Source organism: Leopardus geoffroyi, chromosome A1 (assembly GCF_018350155.1).
Source record: "Leopardus geoffroyi isolate Oge1 chromosome A1, O.geoffroyi_Oge1_pat1.0, whole genome shotgun sequence".
Classification (NCBI taxonomy): Eukaryota; Metazoa; Chordata; class Mammalia; order Carnivora; family Felidae; genus Leopardus; species Leopardus geoffroyi.
The window spans coordinates 27,982,792-28,005,952 of record NC_059326.1 but is presented as its reverse complement, the minus strand read 5'-3'; positions in this window follow the sequence as shown (position 1 = coordinate 28,005,952).

The following is a 23,161-nucleotide window of genomic DNA, read 5'->3' as shown; positions in this document are numbered from 1 at the left end:
TTCCTAGGGCTGCCGTAACAAAGTGCCACCAATTGGGGTGGTGTAAAACAGAGATCTATTCTGTCATAATTCTGGAGGCTCAAGGTCTGAAATCAAGGTGCTGACAGGACCATGCTTTCTGAGGGCTCTAAGGAAGGATCCTTTCTTGCCTCCCCCTAGCTTCTGGTGGTTACCAGAAATCCATGGTATTCCTTAGCTTGTCAATGCATCACTCCGATCTCTGCTTTCCTTTTCACATAGCATTCTCTAAGTGTCTCCTGTCCTCACGTGGCCTTCTTACCTAGGGAGCAGTCCTTGGCTTTTGAACACACCCTAAACTACTAGCCTTATTTTAACTTAACTAATTACATCTGCAAAGACTCTATTTCTGAGTAAGTTCTCATTCTGAGGCTTCAGATAGACAGGGATTTTTAGGGGACACTATTCAAGCCAGTATAATGAGATATCCAGGATTTAAACCCTTCTCACCATCACCACTGCCACTACCGTGGACGAGCCCCCTAAACCAATCTGCAGGCTACTCTCCATGTTTATTCTCAATGCAGCCATCAGTACAATACTATTAAAGAATACTTCAGCTCATGCTATTTCTTTGCTCAAAACCCTCCAGTGGTTTTCCACCTCTCTTAGAGTAAAAGCCACAGTTTTAAGGGGAGCCTGGGTGGCTCAGTTGGTTGCGAGTCCGACTTCGGCTCAGGTCATGATCTCAGTGGCTCACGGGTTTGAGCCCCATGTCAGCTGTGCTGATAGGCTCAGAGGCAGGAGCCTGTTTCGGATTCTGTGTCTCCCTCTCTCTCTCTCTGTGCCCCTCCCCCACTCATGTTCTGTCTCTGTCTCTGTCTCTCTCTCTAAAAAATAAACATTAAAAAAATTTTTAAGCCACAGTTTTTAATATGCCTTGTGTGTATGAGGCTATACATGATTCGGCTCCAGCTACCCCTCTATTCATCCCTTACTATTTTCCTCTTCATTCAGTCCATCTCAGCTTACCCAGTTTCTTATTACTCCTTGAAAATGCCAGCTGAAGTCCTACTTCTGGGCATTTGCATTTTCTGTTTGCTCTACCTCAAATGCTCTTCCCCAGATATCCCCGAGTCATATTCCCTTACTTCCTTCAGGTCTTTAATTGAAGGGATATCTGGTCAATGTGACTATCTGAGCCACAATCCAAAATTATAACTCTTGGCCCTGACACTTCAATCATTCTTGTCTGCTTTATTTTTCTTCACATACTAGTTACTGTCTAATGTATGTATGTGTGTGTATATATGTATATATATATAAACATACACACACACATATGTGTGTGTATAAACATACACACATATATGTGTGTATGTTTATATATATATATATATATATACAGCTTAGTTATAATAATTATATATATTATATATCTAATTATATATATAGTTATATAATTAATATATAAGTTATATATATAACTTATTTATGTCTTTATATCTTTAAGCATATATAATACTTATTTATCTTAGTTACCACCTATCCACATTACTGGAATGTAAACTTTAGGGAAGGAATTACTGTCTATTTGTTCACTGTTTCTTGTTAGTGTCTAAGAGTGCCTGGTATATAGCAAGTGCTGATGGATGTGTCCAAAAGGAATGAAAAGCTATGTCACATATATAAATGTCATCAAGCATATGCAGAGCAACAGAAGAGTGTTGAAAACCACGCTTACATCACATTTTACGAAGGGAGGAATCGATACTGATTTATTTTAAAGACCCTGTTGACATTACCAATCAGCTGCCATGCTTGACCATGGTTTATCCCCTCATCCTCTCTCAGGATAAAGCTTACCTATCAGTCTCTGGGAGGGACATGGAGGTGGATCAATAGTCATTGATAACAACAGTGTCTTTTTACCCATAATAGTAAAGGGTCTTTTATTTAAAAAGAAAGAAAGTGAATTTTATAGAGGAATTCTCTCTTTCCCCCACAATAGCCAATTACATTTTAAGAAGGGATTCTCATCCTCAGGGCAGCTTGGAGCTGTCCTCCCAGAATAAGTACTGTCACTTGCAGAATACAGTTCATCATTTTCAGGTATTGAGAGAACCTATGATAGAAGCAGACACGGTTCAACATTCCTTGATGAGTAGGGGGAAAGAAGTTGCTAGTGGTTACATGTCATTTCCTTCTGAATATCTCAAGGGCAGGGTGAAGGAGGAGAAAACAAGATCAATTAGATAAGCAAGGGATGAATTAGACATTTCATCAAGTACCTAAGCCATGAAGCACACGCTTCTTCTAAGAGACACCATTATCTTTAATGGAGTTCTTTAGAGCATCTTCAATTTTTCTAATGAAGACAGAAAGCCCATCTTTAGTAAAGCGCTTCTCTTTGCTTGTTTGACCACAGATTATCTATTCCATTCAATCCCCTCAGGAGCTGATACTCTCCCCTTTTTTCTTCATCGAATTATATCAAGAAGGAATCTGTCCAAATTATTTAATCACATTATTCTTGCTCTGGCCAATATAAGTTCTTAAATATCTACACTTAATACTTCCCTTTCTAATGATATTCACTTATCTAAAATTACTCCTTAATTGATAAGATATATGAGCAAAAATACCATTAGGCAAAATGTTAACTGAACTCAAACCATTTAGAATGTTTTCATGCCGACCTCTGAATTTATTTAATCTCCAGTGAGCACTAAAAAGATACGATTTAATCTTTACTCCGACTGGCCTGAAACAGCAAAGGGAAAAAAAGTTGAATGAGACGTGGCAAACAAGGAAAGAAAAACATTTTTGCTTTTTAATGTCCTCACCGAACAAACTCCTATGAGTTTTATTTGGTTCCTGTATTTCTCAGTTTTGACGAAGAGAAACATCCCAGTGCATTTGGAAACAGTGGTACTGTGCATTTCATACAAGTTGGCTAATATGGTGTTGAAGATACTGATGAATGAGAATAACCATGTACTTAAAACCCAGTTTTATGAGGTATAATTTGTATACGGTAAATATTACTCTCTGTTGTGTACTAGTTTATGAATTTTGACATATGTGAATGTCATGTAATCACCAGCACAGTAAAGGTATAGAACATTTCCATCACTCTCCAAAATTACCTCTTGTCTCTTTGGAGTCAACCCCTGCCCTATCCCCAGGCCCTGGCAACCACTGACCTATTTCTTCTCCCTACGGTTTCTCCTTTCCAGAATGCCATAAAATTGGAATCCTATATTAGGTAACCATTTCAGTCGGGTGTCTTTCACATACCATATAATCCAGTTCAAAATTCATCCATGTGGTTGCACGTATCGCCAGTTCATCCCTTTTAGTGTTGAGGACGATTTTATTCTACGTAGGTACCAAAATTAGGTTGCTCTGGCCATCATAGGTAGGTCCATTTACTACGTGTGGCCATGCGGTTGGTCTGCAGTTTGGGGAGATGATGAATGAAGCCGACACAAACAAATGCGTACAGGTTTTTCTGCATACATATGTTTTCTTTTCCTTTTTTTTAAACCTAGGACTGGAATTGCTGGGTTGTATGGTAAGCACACGGGTAACTTTATAAGAAACTGCCTATCTTCCAAAATGACTGTAGCCGTTTGCATTCCCATCAGCAGTGTACAACAGATCCGGGTACTCTACATCGACACTAGCACTTGGTTTTGTAATTTAAACATATTGTAGCCATTTAAGAAGTGTGCGGTGATATCACATGATGGTTTTGTTTGCATTCTCCTGTTGAATGACTAATGATTAAACTAAATAATGCTAAGCAGCGTTTCATGTGACTCTGTGCAATTTGTGACGTGATTGTTTACACCTTTGGTCCATTTCTTATTGGGTTGCTATTTTATTATTGTATGGTTAGAGTTCTTTCTGTATTCCAAATACTAGTTATGTATTCCCAGTACTTTTCTTTCTTTTTTTTTTTTTTAACAAAGGCAGATGGACTTTCCCCCCCAAATCTGGTTCAAGATGTCAAGACTAATGATGCCACCCATGCACCAGAAGGGTAGGAAGAGATTTATTGTTCACATAACGATGCTTCCTAGGGACAGGTTTCCAAGCAGGCCCAAAAATTGCTCAACAGAGCTTGGAACAGAGATTGGCTTGGGGTTTACAGTGTTAGAGAGTGGGCTTGCACGGTGTAATACTCCACCAGTGCCAAGGGACGCAGAGTTTGGGCTCCTTTATCAGCTTACGTGGAGTGAGGAGAAGGCAGGGGAGGTGGTGGGGATTTGAAAGCTATCAGCACTCAGACACCAAAACTGCAGTCAGACTCTTATTACACAACGCCTTTATCAGACACGAGACTCACATTTTTTAATATCAAAGGAAACAACTGGATAACATTTAATACAGAAGATGTATCAAGTACATAGATTGTGCCTGGCTCTTTAACGTACTTAAAATCCTAAAAAAAAGAAATCATCTGGGATTATATTTTTTGGGTCTTTTACGAGGGAAATGGCCATTCCAAATGGACCAGATTCATGTCCTATGAAAACAAAAAAGCTGTGAATACAAGCAGTAAAGCACAGATAATTATGAGAATTGTGAAATCTCTTCTCCTTATGTGAGAACAGAACTCGATCCAACTGACCGCTCACTGGAATCATAACACCACCCAGTCTTTTGTTAATATGCCCCGGATGGGTGGCTCTGTCCCAGATTCTGCATTTAATGGAAGATGTGAGGTCTGTCACATTAGTTGAATAGCGTGGCCGTCAAGCAGTGGGTCACATGGGAAGAATTCCTGCAGAATAATTATAATTCAACCGCAAAAGTATTACGCAAATTTCCTTCATGTGTCAAAATGAATTGAATACCTACTGTGTGCCAGGCATTTGCTAGAATCTGCAGAATAAGAGTTAAGTAAAATACAGTTGTGGCTGTCAAGCAACTCAGTATTTATTGAAAATGAAACACTTGAATCAAATCATTGTTGAAATGGCTTGAGATCGATTTTGAGAGGAATATAAATAAAAGGGTAGACTGTCCAATCATCCTTACAACTTCACTCCAAACTGAACACTTTTTATTGGAACATGCAATGGAATATTTTTGGACCTCTTTGTCAGAAATATGCAAGCTGACATTTGGGAATCTTATTTTTAATAGGCATCACTAACCAGTATAATGAAGCATGTTCTATGAACTGATGAAATTCAATCTTTGAAACAGATAAAATGTAGTTTTATATCTCACTACATGCTATATTAAAAAAGCAATATTTTTGTCAAACGTTTTCTTCTATTTGTGCCTAAATCCCTTTTAGTGTGAAGGTAGCCATGTTATGATCAACATCACAGGGAAAACAGAGGAGAGAAAAAGAAGAAAGGGAAGAAGTGGCTTCATTATTTATTAGTTTCTACTTAGGGCTACAACAAGGCCTGCAGTTCTCTGAACAAATTAATCATAAAGGACACTAAGCATGCTAATAATATGGCATCCTTCAAACTGATTTTCTCTTCCTTCCTTCCTTCCTTCCTTCCTCCCTCACCCCCTCCTTCCCTCCCTCCCTCCTTCTTCCTTCCTTCCTTCCTTTCTTTTTCTCTCTTTCTCTCTCTCTTTCCCTCCCTCCCTCCCTCCTTTTCTCTTTCTTTTTCTTCCTTCCTTCCTTCCTTCCTTCCTTCCTTCCTTTCTTTCTTTCTTTCTATAGTTGAAGACTTCAACATACCTCTATCAGAAACAGATCCAGGAGGGAGATAATCAGAAAGGACATAGTTGAACTCAATAACACCATCAATCAATTGGATATAATTGACAAGCTCAAATAAAAGATTCACTAAGACAGACCACATTCCGGGCCACAGAACACACTTTAACAAATTTAAAGAATTAAAATCATATAAGATGTGCTCCCAGAAAACAATGGAATTAAATCAGAAATCTAAAAGAGATAACTGGAAGATCTCAAAATATGTGGAGATTAAACAACGTATTGCTAATTAACACACAGATCAAAGAAGAGTTTTCAAGATAAATTAATATTTTTAACTAAATGAGAATGAAAACACAATATATGAAAATTTGTGGGATGAAGTAAAAGTTCTTCTTACAGGGAAATTTATAGTATTGAATATATATATTAGAAGAGAAGAAAAATTTAAAATCATCATTGAAGCTTCCACTTTAGGAAACTAGAAAAAGAAGAACAAATTAGATTCAAAGTAAGCAGACATAAAGAAATAATAAATATTAGAGCAGATATTCAATGAGATTGAAAACAAGAAATTAACAGAGAAAATCAATGAAGCCAAAAACTGGTTGTTAGAAAAGATCAATAAAATTAATAAGCCTCTCAACAGGCTAAGAAAAAATAAAGAAAATTACAAATTACTAATATCAGAAATGAAAGAGGGGACATCATTAGAGATTCTATGGATATTAAAAGGAAAATAAAGGAATACTATATATGGCTCCATGCCCACAAATTAGAGAATTTAGATCAAATGGACCAATTCCTCCAAAGACAATCTGCCAAAACTCACACAAAGAGAAACAGACAATCTGAATACGCTTACATGTATGAAAGAAACTGAACCAATAATCAATAACTTTCCAAAACAGAAAGCATCAGGACCAGATGGGTTGGCTGGTGAATTCTGCCAAATATTTAAGGAAGAAATTGTATCGAGTCTGTACAATCTCTTTCAGAGAATAGAAGCAGAAGGAGTGCTTCTTAACTCATTCTATCAGGTCAGCATTACCCTAATACCAAAACCAAAGACATTATAAGAAAAGATCATTATAGGGGCGCCTGGGTGGCGCAGTCAGTTAAGCGTCCGACTTCAGCCAGGTCACGATCTCGCGGTCCGTGAGTTCGAGCCCCGCGTCGGGCTCTGGGCTGATGGCTCAGAGCCTGGAGCCTGTTTCCGATTCTGTGTCTCCCTCTCTCTCTGCCCCTCCCCCGTTCATGTTCTGTCTCTCTCTGTCCCAAAAATAAATAAACGTTGAAAAAAAAATTTTTTTTAAAAAAAAGAAAAGATCATTATAAACCAATATCTCTCAGGAACACAGATAGAAAAATCATCAACAATATATCAGCAAATTGAATACAACAAGGTAACAGAGAATTATATATCATGACCAAGTAGGTTCTACCTCACATATGCAAGCTGGTTTAACATTCAAAAATCAATTAACGTAATCCATCACATCAACAAGCTAAAATGAAAAATCACATAAATTTTATCAATATATACAGAACAGGCATTTGACAAAATCCAACACCCATTCATGATACAACATTTTAGTAAACTAGGAATAGAGGATAACTTCCTCAACTTGATAAAGAATATCTACAAAAATCCTACAGCTAACATCATACTTAATGGTGAGAAACTTAAAGTTTTATGAATAAAGCCAGGTACAAGGTAAGAATGTCTCCTCTCACCACTCCTCTCCAACATCAGTTCTAGCAGTGTGGTCAGAGGAGAAAGGAAATAAAAGGTATGATGATTGAGAAAGAAGAAATAAAACTGAAACTGTCTTTGTTCACAGATAGCATGATTATTTATGCAGAAAACCCTAAAGAAGTGACCAAAACAAACTACTGGAACTAATAAGCAATTATAGGAAGTTTTCAGGATGCAAGGTTAATATACAAAAGTCAATCGCTTTGCTATATATCAGCAATGAATAAGTGGAATGTGTAATAAAAAACACAGTATCATTTATATTAGCACCCCCTAAAATAAAATACCTAAGTCTAAATCTAACAAAATATGTACAAGATCTATATGAGGAAAAATACAACTCTGATGAATGTAACCAAATAAATGGGGAGCTATTCCATGTTCATGAATAGGAAGACTCAATATTGCCAAGATGTCAGTTTTTCCCAGCTTCACCTAAAGATTCAATGAAATCCAAAACAAATCCCAGCTAGTGATTTTGTGGATATTGAAAAATTTATTCAAATGTTTATATGAAGAGGCAAAAGACCACAACAGCCAACACAATATGGAAGAAGAACAAAGTTGTAAGATTGACACTACCTGACTTCAAGACTTACTATAATCAGTAATCAAGATAGGGGGCTATGAGCCAAAGATTAGACAAATAAATCAGTGGAACAGAGTAGACAGTCCAAAAATATACCTGATAAATATAATCACCTGATTTTTGACAAAGGAGCAAAGGCAACACAATAGTCTTTTCAACAAATGGTGCCAAAACAACTAGACATCCACATGCAAAAAACCAAAAAAACAAAAAGCAAAACTAGACATAGACCTTACATCCTTCAAAAAAATGAACTCAAAATCAATCACAGAGCTAAATGTATAATGCAAAATGGTAAAAATTCTAGAAGATAAATTAGGAGAAAATCTAAATGATCTTGGGTATGGTGGTGACTTTTTAAATACAACATCAAAGACACAGTACATGCAACAAGGAAGTGATAGGCCAAACATCATTAAAATTAAAAACTTCTAATCTCTGCAAAAGATAATATCAAGAGAACAAAGAAACAAGCTATACCCTGGGAGAAAATATTTGTAAAAGATATGTCTGGTAAAGGGCTATTATCTAAAATATACAAAGAACCATTTTAAAACTCAACAATAAGAAACAAACAATAAGAAACAATAAGACACAGCCCGTTAAAAATGGGCTGAAGATCTTATCAGACATCTCAGCAAAGAAGATATATAGATGGTAAACAAGCATATGGAAAGTCTAATGACCATAATGATGAATACATGGCATTATACCTGCATCTAAACCCATAGAATTTACAACACCAAGAATGAACAGTAAGGTAAACAATGGACTTGGGGTGATCATGATGTGTCAGTGTAGGTTTGTCAATTTTGACAAACGTACCATTCTGGTGGAGGATGTGGATAGAGGTGGAGACTATGCATGTGTGGGGATTGGGGGTATATGGGAAATGTCTATACCTTCTCCTTAATTTTGTTGTAAACCCGAAACAAAGAATTTTTTAGAAAGTCTGAAAAAAGTTGTATGAGGTATGCACGTTTTTTTCCCATTTTACAGATAAAGAAACTGAAACATAGAATAAACCTATTTGTGGCGTGTCACATGTTTAATAAGCAGAATGGTCGCATCAACCCAGCTCTGACTCCATAGCCCATGTCTTAATCTTGACATGATTTTTACAAGGGGTAAGTCAAAAGGGCATTCCAGGCAGGCAGAGGGTAAATCATGAAAAGAAGGTCAAGCTTATTGGAAGGACATAACATATTAATATACTTAAGTAATGGTGAATTCTCTGCTGTGCTTAAAACACAAGTTGTGCGGTAGAGTGAGAGCGGGATGATTTCTTGGGAGATCAAAATGCATCGTAAAGAGTCTGTAGTCCAAATTATGATACAGGTAGAAAGAATGATCAGTGGAGAAGAAACTGGAGATAAAATTGGCCTGACTTAGTTGATAACGGGTAAGATGTGGGAGAAGTGCCTTGCTTAAGCAATGAGTGCGACTATTGTCATCCAAGTTAAGGAACAAAGGAGGAATAAGTTTGGGAGCAGAAAGAATCGATGTGTTCAGTTTAAGTATATCAAGTTTTAGGTGCCTACAGAACTCATCAGGTAGAGATGTCTGGTTGGAAAGACAGTCTGAGGTCCAGAAACCAGGTTAAATCAGGAAGTACAAATTTTAAATTTACCAGCAGATCCATAAAATAACCTGGCTCACCGTTACATGGGAAATGATGCCATCACCCAAGAGGAAATGTACAGGTGGAGAAAAGGGCCAGTGGAAACTGATTAAATGAGAGAGATAAAGAGAAACCATTGAAAGAGACGATGAAGTAGTCATCATACAGGAAGAAGAAAAATGCAAAGACCATAAAACTGGAAGTCAAGTGAGGAGAAATTTCCAGAAGGAGAAAGCAGTCTCCCCACCATATCTGTGAGAGTATCAGGTTCACGGAACCTTAAGTAAAGCAGGTATTTGCGGTGACCCTGCAGTCTAGGCATCCGTCTGTAAGCAAAGAACGCCTGCACAGCCCCTGTAAATATCCCGACATCCTTATTCTACCTATATTATTACTCTTCATCAGCAAGGTGCCAAGCAAAGTAATAATTCAGAATTATGAAATAATAATTATTAGCATATTGGCCCTAAACTCATTAACAGATACCTTCACTAATTTAAAACAATCTGGTAAAGAGAAGCCTGAATTATGCAACATTTAAAAACTCAATTCTGGGAATTAGTACAGTGACAAACATCGGTGATTAATGAAGGACTGTCAAGTAAGCCTCAGCAACGCTGCTTTTGTGTACAAGAAAACAGGCAATCTCTTTGCTTTTATAAATAGACACTACAAAAAGACATAAAGAATTGTTACTATAGGTTAACTAGCGTCTCTGTAATCTTGTTTACAATTTTTCTGTAGCTAAGGGAATCCTTTTCCAAGAATATTTCAAAGGCTTTAGCCTCATTTGAAAAACCATAATTTTTTGGTGAGGTTTTATGTCTTGTGAAATTTTCTAGTTCATTGTGTCTATGTCACTTTTTTTCCTCCTCCTTCCCTTGTTTTCCCCTCTCAACTCCTTCCCAATTTCTTCTTGCTACCCTCTCAGATTTTGACAGACCATCTCTTCAGTCCTGATGGTAACACTTCCCATTAAATAACTACACACTCAAGCGTTGCCTCTCACATGTCTGGGTGATTGGCAGATACTTGTTTAGAGAATTGGAAACAGCTGAAAGTGACATTCTAGGATTCAAAAACAACTTGGCTGGGCAATAAATCTTTGGCCACGGAAAAATGACTCTCTCTTTGCCAGGCAATAGCCTTATAATTTATCATTTATTGGAAAAGAAGAATGCATTTTGAGCACCGCATCAGACTAAAACTGATTACAGATATTAAGCAATGTGTCTGTGAGCCATTACTCATTGTGTATGTGCAAGCTGAGTGCTTCTGGAAGGCGGGTGCTGATGAGTCACTGAGCATGCTATATTGCATTGTCGTTACTGTTAGTATCATAAACAATGGGATATGATGGGGTTAGAGCAGATTAAAGAGAATGAAGTGTTTTGTGCAGTCTCTTCTAGAAAGAAGAAACAAGGCATTATTTCACTGTGACGTAAACTATTGATTTGGTTTTTTTGTTTGTTTATAGTTCCTAATGGTTATGATCGTTCCAGAGAAGTATTCATGGCTTATTCATTTCATAAGCCACCATAAGTGATAGCTTAAGCTGTTCAAACTTTGTGCTGTTGTTTCTGAAATAAAAAGAAGGCCTTTTTTTCCTCAGTGTTGGAAAAAGAGAAGAGATTCAAGAGAGCTGAACCAAGTATTATGTTCCCAGGACCCCAAAGGCCTTAGATACTGGACAAAAATTGTAATAAGAACCAAAAAGGACAGAGCCAACTCTCAGCAGTGAACTCACAGAGCACATACCCATATCCCCATTTGACATTTGTCACTTTTTTATTTATGCTGTATTTACTTCAGATGATGTTTTCGTTAACCGTATAGGATTCTAAATATCCTAAAACAGAGATTGGTTCTTATAAATTATTACTATCTCCTTAGTACCTAGCTCAGTAGTTTGTTCTTTGCTGAATAAAAGCATTAATACATTGATAGATGAATGACCTGAACCACTATATTTATTACAGTTTATCTCCATTTCCTCACTTCTATAAAAACACAAAATCTAGATTAAGCAATGATGTCTAGCAGTAAACTAGAATGGTTTTTAGAATGAGTTATGTGTGATCATTTATATTTGTTTCCACCAGTCTTTAATTTTTATTTAAAGAAACACCAGTACTTAATAATATGTTTATGTCACTTGGAAAGTTTTGCTCTTGATAAAAAATGTATACCTTCTGGAGAAAACATTTAATGTCATGCCTTTCAGGTTGCTGCAACTTGTTGCCAGAATATGAGACAGCAATTGGAACTACACAATTTCCTCTGGGCAGCTAATTAAATCTGGATATTTCCTAAAGAGAATATGAGTGTGAGTCTAAATCCTGAAAATGAAAATAGATAAAGGATCAGAAAAGTCATACTAGCACATTCTGGCAAACAAACACTTCTGCAAACAGCTGGGCTAGCCCTCTAAGAAGATTGCAGGATACACAGACACCATCTTGAACATCCTCCAGCCTCTTCTTTCCAGATACTCTCCCACAGACAATGCTTACATCATAAAAAAGAATGCAGAAAATAAGCGAGCTAAGTGCTCATATCTAGAAGTTATATTCAAAAAAAAGAATAAAACCAAAGAAAGTAGAATAAAATTGATTTTAAAAATAAGAGCAGAAATTGACAAAGAGAAAACAAAGAGGCAAGACCAACAAAGTAAAAACATTTCTCTGGAAAGATTAAAACAACAGACACTTTCTGGTAAGACTGATCAAGAAAAAATCAATATAGCACAAATAAAAATTGTAACTCTTAAGAATGGAAAGGGGGCAGGGAGTCTGGGTGGCTCAGTTGGCTAAGTGTTAGACTCTTGATGTCATCTCAGGTCTTGATCTCAGGGTTATGAGTTCAAGTCCCATGTTTGGCTGGGCTTGGAGCCTACTAATGGAAGTGGGGTGGGGGGGGACATACTATACTGACATAAGTCAAAGGAATGACTCTTTAGTGCTGGAATTTCAAGAGTTAGTGACAGAGTATATGGACCCTATGGAAGGATTTCTTTCTGGCTGAACGTTCTTGCCCCATATCCTACTTCTTAGCAAATGAATGATTGCCCATTCATAAGCCAAACGTCATTATGCTAAAATGACTAAAGAGGAGTATGTAGGACTAACTCTCCCAATAAAAAATTTTATAAAATACAAGCTGGATCTTAATAAAGAATGAGGAAACAGGAAACAACCATTAAAAAGGCTTTATTCCTAAACTCTTTAAAAATACTAGCTATTGCTCAAGATCCTTCTCAAAAGTCACCTGCTTCATCCTGTTTTCTTTGATTCTCTTCTAGTAGATATGATCTTTTCCTCCTGTGAACACCCACAGCATTTTGTGTCTGTTACATGAGTCATGAACAATTTTACCGTAATGCTTAATGTTTCTTGATAGAAACATTACTCATCTAAGTAATTCTAGTAGTAGTGAACACATTCGGTAATTGATAGTGGTTGAAACTTCACTTCAATGAATTCAATGGAACTGGATCACTGGAATCACTTAGCACTAGATCTTTTATAGAAATTCCAGGCTCTGAAAAGTGATAAAATCTTAGAGCAAGAAAAGTCCCTAGAGCATACTTGACTCCACCAACTAAATAATGCAGAGGGTCACATCAACACTGTTTCTCGTATCAGGCCCTTGTTTGGGCACTTGCAATTATGGGTACACGCTAGTTCATACAGCCTATGTAAAGGTAGGTCAGTATATCCCATCTGTAGGATGTCTCTACTTGTGTGGAGACTTCATTATTTGTACTCCGGTCATAATTCTGCTTGCTGAAATCATACTACCATGAGTAATAAATCCAAAACTTTCAGCATAGTAGACTTACAAAGTCATTCATTCCATAATTCAAGGAACATTTGTTAAATGGTTATCTTGTCCAGGGACAGTGCTAGATACTGGAAATGCAAAGTTAATATTGTAGGTCCGTGAGTGTAAAGTCCAGGGGTATGGATAGATGAGTAACTTACATTGTAAATACGATATGACATGATAAGCAGTTAGGATTTGTTTCAGAAGCCCATGGCAGGACATCTAAGCCAGGCTTGGGGGTGGAAGGTTTTAGAGAGGAAGTGACCTTTGAGTGGAATTCTGAAGGGAAGGTAGCAGACAGTCAAACAAAGAAGTTGGAGGGGGATAGTTGGAGGAGAAAATGCAACACGTACTGAGGCCTTGGAGAGCTTACTTTTGAAGCAGCCATCATGGTCCCATACGTACTCTGCTTGCAAGCTCTCCTGCTTTTTCAACTGAGTGGTTTAAAAAACCAGAAAAGCATTTTTTTCATAGTTCTAGGCTAGAAATCCGAAATTGAGGCAGCAGCAGGGCCACGCTCTCCCCAGAGGCTCTTAGAGGTGCCTCTTTCCTTGCCTCTCCCAACTTCCAGGGACTGTCTGCATTTCCTGGCTCGTGGCTGCGTCCCTCCAATGGCCACCTCCACCTTCCCATGGCTTTCTCCTCCTCTCTGTGTCTCTTCCCTGTGTGCCTCTTATAAGGACACTTGTTATTGGATTTAGAACACACTTGGATAATCTAAGATGATCTGCTTACTCTTTCCAAATGAAGTCACCTTTCCAGGTTCAGGAGATTGGAACATGGACACATCTCTTCTGGGGACCATCATTCAACCCACTACACTTGTAAACTCTAGGTCTGATTTCCAAGTAGCATTCATTGTCTAGAAGGCTGACAGTGCAGAAGCACTCAATAATGCTGAACCTCTTTAATGATTTAATAATGCTCATGACTTAAACAGCATTTGTCTAACTTTCATCTTCCTAGTAGGAAAATAAATTTTTTTTTAAATTTTTTTCAACGTTTATTTATTTTTGGGACAGAGAGAGACAGAGCATGAACGGGGGAGGGGCAGAGACAGAGGGAGACATAGAATCGGAAACAGGCTCCAGGCTCTGAGCCATCAGCCCAGAGCCCGACGCGGGGCTCGAACTCACGAACCGCGAGATCGTGACCTGGCTGAAGTCGGACGCTTAACCGACTGCGCCACCCAGGCGCCCCAGGAAAATAAATTTTTAAAGAGTGTTACTTTTTGTTACAAACTTAACAATACAAGTAGGTTCAGAGTTCCTGAGGAAAGTGATAATAAGGTTTGGGGGACATAGGTTATATTTATATTTTAAAACAATTTCTTAGAGTTCTGATATTCAAGGTAATTACTTTTAATAGCAGTGACACAGAGCTGCCTTTTGATACAAGATTTCCTTTTGAAAAGTCAGTATATTGTGTTCTTTCAGTTATCATTCTATTTTGATGAAATAATACAATTCTGAATGCTGTCAACAGGAATGAAGCATTTTCTCCATTTTTTAAAATAAGGAAATCAGTGCCTTGGACATGATGTTTTACTTCCCATGAGGGAACAATATCTCTTGCTAGGTAGAAATGTTTTGTTTTGTTTTGTTTTGTTTTCAGCAAAGAAACTACACTACAAATTTTTAGAAACCAGGTCAGTATTTTGTTTCACTTTCAATGCTAAACGGCTGTGTAGGAAAAAAAAAATAGTGTCATGGGTAATCTATTGATCAATGAATATGATAGTATATGATAGTCTGAGTGTGGATTCTACATAATGTGACCTCTAGCTTTTATTTTTTAATTTTTTTCAATATATGAAGTTTATTGTCAAATTGGTTTCCATGCAACACCCAGTGCTCATCCCAAAAGGTGCCCTCCTCAATACCCATCACCCACCCCCCCCTCCCTCCCACCCCCATCAACCATCAGTTTGTTCTCAGTTTCTAGCTTTTAAAAAGATGTACACATTTCATTGTTTAGAAGTAAAAGATGAGTTTGGGGGAAATTTTTAAAATGATCAAAAGCTGCACAATTTAGTGTAACAGATGAGATCTGATTAGAGTGATTAATAAATGTCCTATAACATATATGTAGAGTTTTAGCCAACCAATTTTTATTAATAGATTTTTATTGAAACTGTCTGATAACCTTAGTATATGTGAGTGTAGGGATGGCCTTAGTGGTACATTTTCAAGAGTTATGGCCCTACTCTGTGGCTACATCCTGTCTTCTTAAAGGAGTACTGCAGATTGTTGGCAATCAGACTAATGCTGGTTGAATCAAACACTTGAACACTGATATTATCCTGCATCACATGAGAAAAGTAATAAAAACTCTATTTGCCTTTTTTTCCATTTCCTTACTGCAGGGAATCAATGGCCCTCAGGCTCTTTCCTCCTTCAGTGTCTAGCTCATATGTAGGTGAAGAGTCAGATTCAAAAATATCACATCAAACTGGCTTGGCTTCCTGTCTGCTTCAAAATCTCGAAGTCATAGATTCGGAACTATGAATTCCTATAGCTGCGGATCTCATTGGCCTCTTCTCATTGTCCATACGCAGGACCCACTCCATCCTCTCTTCTGCATGTTTCCTTTCTTGTAGGCCATCATGTTTTTGCGTGTCCCTGTCATTGTGGTCACAGCAGACCAGACCAGAGATAGGTGGCTGTCATCTGTGAGCTGGCAGGGGCGCTCGGGGTGCCTAGCACAAGATCTCTGGCCAATAAGGGCCCACCATATGCACAAGTGAGTAGGGAAAGGGTCCACAGTAGGCAGGGAGAGATAAGGGACCTTCAGGGAGGCAGGCTACAGCTGCAAGTGGGGGGCTGCGGAAGTAGCAATGGCAGCGGAGTTTGGGGAAGAAGTGGATAAGATACACATGTTCCGGACCTATCCAGTCTAGGTGCCATGCATGAAGTCTCACAAACTTTCTGATAAGGTCCCAATAAAAAGTCAGGGACAAAAATCTTCAGCGGCTTCCCAGTTGGGACCCCTATCACTCTTGAGAGCTTTATACTTTCCCTTAATAAACTCTATCGTTTTGCTCACTCTGTTGTCTGCCAACTTCATTCTTGGACTCCGTGAGACAAGGACCAGCGTCTCCCTCACCCTCCTGCAGCCCCAGGACTAGCGGCCTTGGGCAGGTTCTCTTTGCGAGGGTTTGAGTGAGGGCTTATAGCCAGTAGAATACAGAGTGATCCAGACGTAGAGAGGTAGAGCATGAAGGCAGCGAGCAGAAGCCATGAAGGAGCAGCGACCCAAGTAGAGAGCGTGCAAAGCAGAGGAAAGGAGAGCAAAAGAAGTTGATACCAAAGTAGCAAAAAGAAGCAGTTGAAGGGAAAAGTAGACGCAGGAACTGAAACCTAAACTTGGTTCAGAAATAAAATTTCTATTCTGGCCCTCGAGCTACTGTCAAACTATCAGAGCTGGGGTCATATGCTACATGTGATAAATGTGTCCCAATCCTCTGTGACCCTTAGCTGTATGCTTTTGAGACAGCATCCAGGTTTTTATACTTCCCTATGTATCTCATTAACCAATGTACCCTGAGCCTGTTTCTGTTCTCTGCCTCAGAAAGAGCCCACACAGGATATCCTCAAGATGGGAGGGGCGCCTGGGTGGCGCAGTCGGTTAAGCGTCCGACTTCAGCCAGGTCACGATCTCGCGGTCCGTGAGTTCGAGCCCCGCGTCAGGCTCTGGGCTGATGGCTCAGAGCCTGGAGCCTGTTTCCGATTCTGTGTCTCCCTCTCTCTCTGCCCCTCCCCCGTTCATGCTCTGTCTCTCTCTGTCCCAAAAATAAATAAACGTTGAAAAAAAAATTAAAAAAAAAAAAGATGGGAACCCCGACCCCCCCCCAAAAAAAAAGTTAGAATAGGAAAAATTAAGTTTGAATTCATAATTTTGGCACCAAAATGTAATCATTAAACAATAAGTTCCGGATGGCAGGCAATGTGCTTTGATGCTTCTTCACATGTGGGCAAAGGACATACTCTGGAGAAGGCAGTTCTGAGAGCCAGAAAGCCTCTGTTGATCCTGGGTTTGAGCCCCAAGTGACTACTCTCGAGGCTGGACTGCTCAGAAGGTAATGAGGTTGCTTGCCCAGGGACGTTTCAGGGAAACAGGATTTCCCCCACGAGAAGTAAAAGCAACAGGAGGCTGCCCCAGCAACCTCACGCTGAGTCCTGATGGAGATCTTTCCATCTTGTGTTGTAAAATTTCATCACTTTGCCCCTGCTGAGTAGTCAAGAGCAATTTATGCATGATTGTCAGGCTGATGGCTCATGATCAGCATTTCTTATTATCTCAGCTGTGATGGAGGAGAGGAAATAGTGGTGTTGGTTTCCCAATATGCCAAGCTTTCCTCTCTTCTGTGTCTGGTATCTGATATTTCTATCACGGGAATAACACAGGTTCACATTTTATACTCTACTTTGTATCTGTGTCATCTTTGAATAAGGCTCATTTCTTCACAGACCAAAACAAACAAAAACAACACAAAAAACTTTGTTTTACCGCCCTTCATAATAGACGAGTTCCCCTTAACAGGTGAAGTGTATCTATTTGCATCATTAACTAAATTTGTAACAAAATTCTTTCTTCTGGGGCAATAAATGGCTTATCTATCCCTAGTGGGGCAGAATATCTTCTTCATTAGGAATGATTCCATTTTTTGCATGCCTCATTTAGGCTTGGGGTACAACTAAGCTGTTTTCAGAGCTAGGAGGCAGGCTCAAGTTCTTTGTTCCTTGTAATAATTACTACAGAGGGGGTGGGGTGGAGAGTGCAGATAAAATGGGAAGTGTTCGGAATAAAACATGCAAAACACCCAAGAAACCAAATGACAGGTATTGTTAGCTCCTTCAGAACTCTACATTCACGCAAATATTTCTCACTATGAAATTTCTAAATTGAATTTGGGGGTGACAATGCAGCTTTGTTCATTCCATCCACACCTTGAAAATGTTGACAGAGATGCACTGAATTTGACAAAAATGAAATAATAGCAATTTAGCCTAACACTCGAAGACAAAGACAAGGTGAAAAATAAGATTCTTTTTTTTTTTTTTGGTCCCGCTTCCTTTCTGTGTTTCTCTCATTAATGTGAAAAATTCATATGCTTTACATTTTGAAAGAAATAATTACAGTAATCAGAATCTGACTTTTTATGAACTATAAATTTTGAGAAGCCATTTAGTCCTACTGGCACCAATGTAATTTTAACTAATAAGTATCTTTAATCTACCAATTAGATAGCATATATCTAATGACACAGAGCAACACTATCTTGTGTTTGGTCAATGTTAAATGTGTGGGAGTCTGATCATGTAGATTCTACCCCTGATCTGAATGAGCTATGCATACAAAGCCCTAGGAAAAGATGAATTATATAAGTATACTCTTTGAAATTAAAAAAAAAAAAAAGCAGACCTAAAACTGGGATGTTTTATTTGGGGGGATACTTTGTTCTTTCTGAGCATAACAGTTTGGGGGAGTGGTGGCTCTGTTTAGGATACAGAAGAATATTAGCTTGCCCAACCAAGCAGATATTCCAAAGAGTGAGGACACAGAGTGGGGAGTGGGGTCCCCATCATCCTCTAGTTCTGTGGGGTTGAGAGGTTATCAACCTTTTGGACATAAAAGTAGGTTGACTATTTTCCATAGTATGCCATATCAGTTATTTGAACTAACATTTTAAATGTCCTATCCTTCCATTAAAACTTTTTTTTATCTTGATGAGAACTGAGCAATGTATAGAATTGTTGAATTATTATATTGTACACCTGAAACTAATATAACACTGTGTATTAATTATACTTCAATTAAAAAATGTAACAGCTAAAAAAAGCTTAGAGCATGCATACGTGATTGAAAAGCAATATTACACTGATAAATGTTTTTTCTGTGTCTTTTAACTCTGATTATTCCTGAATAAAAAAGGAAACCTCTCTGGGGTGGTTCAGGGTGTGAATGAGGGAGGAAAAAGGAGATTCTTTACACCAAAGAAGAAAGGAGTTTCCTGAGGCAAACTCCACAGAGCTTAAGGCACCTGATCAAGGTGGTTTAAGATCTTCTTTCAACTGCCAGGAAGGCAGTCTCAGACTTATTTCCCGCAAAATGAACATCTTAGGTGATCTCTAAAATCCCTTCTAGCTCTAAATTTCTGAAATCTTGGCCTTAGCCTCATTTAGCCCTTTTGTGTGTGTTTGAATGATCTACCTGATTTCTCTCCAGATACCTTTTCTCTCCCTCTGACATAGGAGTAAGATCAGTGCACGTTAGCTGACTGTCAGAAAAAAAGGCCACATTTTTCAAATGGCAAAGGAGATTGCTGGGCGTCTTGCACCCTGGGTGTGCTGGGCATTGTCTATCTGACCTTCAGGGATTGCTGGTTTCTGTAGAAATTCTGCCTTTGGCCAGTTTCCACTGAGTATTTTGTAACTCTGTAGTGGGAGAATGAAGTTGTAGGAAATTGAGTGCAGTGTACGTGATTCTTATCCATAGCAATATAAATACATTTTATCTGGTAAGTGGACAAAGGATTGTTGACCTATGGAGAAGGCTACCCCAAACATTATCTCCTTACAGGATATTAACCTGCTCTGCATCTGTGAGCAAATTCATTTCCTCATTCCCCACTGCCCAATCTTCAAATTCTCTAGAAACATCTTATTGATTCTCCTTTAAATAAAGAGATAAATAAAATCATCGACTCATGTTAAATTTCTGTAAGAGTTATGATTTTATCATTTTGAAAATTATACTTGAACATCAATTTAGCTCATGAAAGGAGGCTGTGTGTGTGTGCGTGTGTGTGTGTGAGCACGCGCAGCTGCGAATGAGAGAGGAAATTCAAAAACTTCCTTGCTCATTTGTTAATATTTATAACCATAAGTAATCAGCTGCCCCCACTGGGTTTTAGCTGCATCCACAGTAAATCAGTATATTGTGTCTAATTTAGAAAGTTCATCATGGCCTAGATGAATTGCTTTGCAGCTTTACAGGGTTCAGGAGAGATCACACAAGCTGGCATTTCATGTAATTATAGAATAATGATTACCATTTGTAAAAAATTTCTGAGCATAAAGAAGCTAGAACAAAACCTGTCTTCAAACTAGCAGGAGGTTGTAACGTGGCTAATTGGTTCAATTGTCATTTCCTCCCACTCAAGGTGTTCAGTCCTTGACTCTTTTCCTCATCTGGGCGAGGGGTTGGCTTAGCCAGAGTGCTCTCTGTGCGGGAAGAATGGGTGAGAGCTACTGATATGAAATTATTTGTGTTATCTGAGCTTGAGAAATCTGAAAGTGGAAATTTCGCTGTTCATCGGAAAGTGCTGTAGTAAACAATGTAATTCCAATTCAACACTAGTCTTTCACCAACTGCAAGCGGCTTTAACTCTGTTTTCGCTGCAGGCTTTCAGATAAATGGGTATGAGCTAATTACAGCTTATATTTTGGAATCAAAGACTTTGCTGCTTCAGCTAATCTAACGGCAATCTGGAGAGAGAGTTTATACTCTACCCCAACTGGAGACAGGCCTAGCTGAATCCTTCTTAATTCAATCCTGTCTACATTTCTCCTTAAAATGTATTAATTTTCTGTGTATCCTGTACAATCGTTACTGGTATCTTTCTGAATTACCTGGGAATAGGCCTGAATTATAAATTAACCTCCCAAACCACTATGCACTTTCTACTGATGGGTTTTTGATTCACATATTAGATACTGAAAAGTCAACTCCTACTGAAATGAAAACTTCATAAAATGATTCTCCATTGTGGAAAGGGTGATAAAGCAAGAGTCTATTTTTCTTTGCTGTGATTACAATAGGATACATAAGTTGTATATTGCAAAATCCTAAGTAAATGGAATTTGTGGAATCAATTTTTTTTATTAAGTAGAGATTTTCTTTTATATCTTGTTTTGAAACCTTAGAACATGACATTTATTGTATTTATCCATTTTCTACCTGAATAAAATAGAAAGCAGATCTTCTTCTTTTTTGATTACTGAGACCTTGCAGTACTTTTTGGTTATTTATTATCCTAAACATCAGTGATCACTGTTCAGTGATCACTGGGGCGGCAGAAGGACAGGAATCTGAGCAGAATCCAGGGCCATCATAAAAAGTGAAGGTTTTGGGGGTGCCTGGGTGGCGCAGTCGGTTAAGCGTCCGACTTCAGCCAGGTCACGATCTCGCGGTCCCGTGAGTTCGAGCCCCGCGTCGGGCTCTGGGCTGATGGCTCAGAGCCTGGAGCCTGTTTCCGATTCTGTGTCTCCCTCTCTCTCTGCCCCTCCCCCGTTCATGCTCTGTCTCTCTCTGTCTCCAAAATAAATAAACGTTGGGAAAAAAAATAAATTAATTAATTAATTAAATTTTAAAAAAAATGAAGGTTTTGTAGAGTTGTACGGTGCATAACTTGTACAGCTGTATCGTTCAGTCCTGGATACTGCTGAGCCTACCAGTGAGGACCGAACTTCAAGCAGAATCAAATTGTGATCCTACTTGGGATGGTCAGATCTCAGAGAGTCCTGGATTGACCACTTCAGTGGAGTCTGCGTCCCTCACCCAGCCCTGTGCAGGACTGTTTTAGTTCCTAAACTGATGAGAAGGGAATGTCAGCATCCCTAGGGCAAAATGCATTCCTACCCTGATACACTGAGTACTAATTTGTTATTGATACAGTTGAAGAGCAATTTGCCTGGACAGCATTGCTACTTTGCTCTCTCACAACTGTCAAGAACGCCAGAGAGGCATAAAGACACCCCCCATCTCACTCCCAACCCGGGGAGGTCCAGCATACAGTCTGGCAGGGCCTGACCAAATCATCAGCCCCTTGAGGTGGTGTCGCTGGTTACATGGCCTGATACGGGAAATGTAGGGGCTAGGGAAGCGGCATCTCCAACCATGAGCTCATGGTGGGTCCCCTGCTCTGTGCAGCAGTCTTCCCGCAGCTAAATTCTCATTTGTATCCATTTAAGGAAAAGAACTTGTATTCTTTGCCTGTGTCTGGTGGCAACTTGCTGTCAGTCACTATCCCCCTGAGACAACCACCCACCAGCACATCCCTGGAATTCAAATCAACATCAACAATATCATCTACATCTCTGATAGGAGGTTTTGTTTTATTTGTTTCTTTGTTCTAAAAATAGAGAGTAGAAAATGAGGGAGGAGGCCGGGGAGGAAAGATGTCTTGTTATTTGACTGTTACAATTAGATTCCTGTTAATTTCACCTCTTTTTTCCTTTTCTTTTTTCTTTTCTTCCCCTCTCCCTCTCTCTCTTCTTCCCTGCCTCCTTTCCTTCCCTCCTCCCTCCCAACTTTCCTTCCTCCCCATTCCTTCCCTCCTTCTTTCCTTCCTTCCTTCCTTTTTCCTTCCTTCCTTCCTTCCTTTCTTCCTTCCCTTCCTTCTCTCTGCAAGATTGACTTAAGCTGTTGTAGACCTTAAGTATGGGCCTGTCTTCAGTAATATATGCTATTAATTTGCTTCTTCAAGTAGTAAATTATACAACTGGAATGCTGTCTCATCAATTTCTTTTGTACAATGCCCAGCACATGGCTGGATATGTAAAAGAATGTTGGATATGTGTTTTGATTATGAGATGATTTAGAACAAGTCATTTAAGTTTTAAGTTTTGCTGTCTGTGAAACAAATCATAAATAATTGTGACTAAAATGTTTTAGGGATCTTCCCCATGTTACAGGGTTATTGGTAGT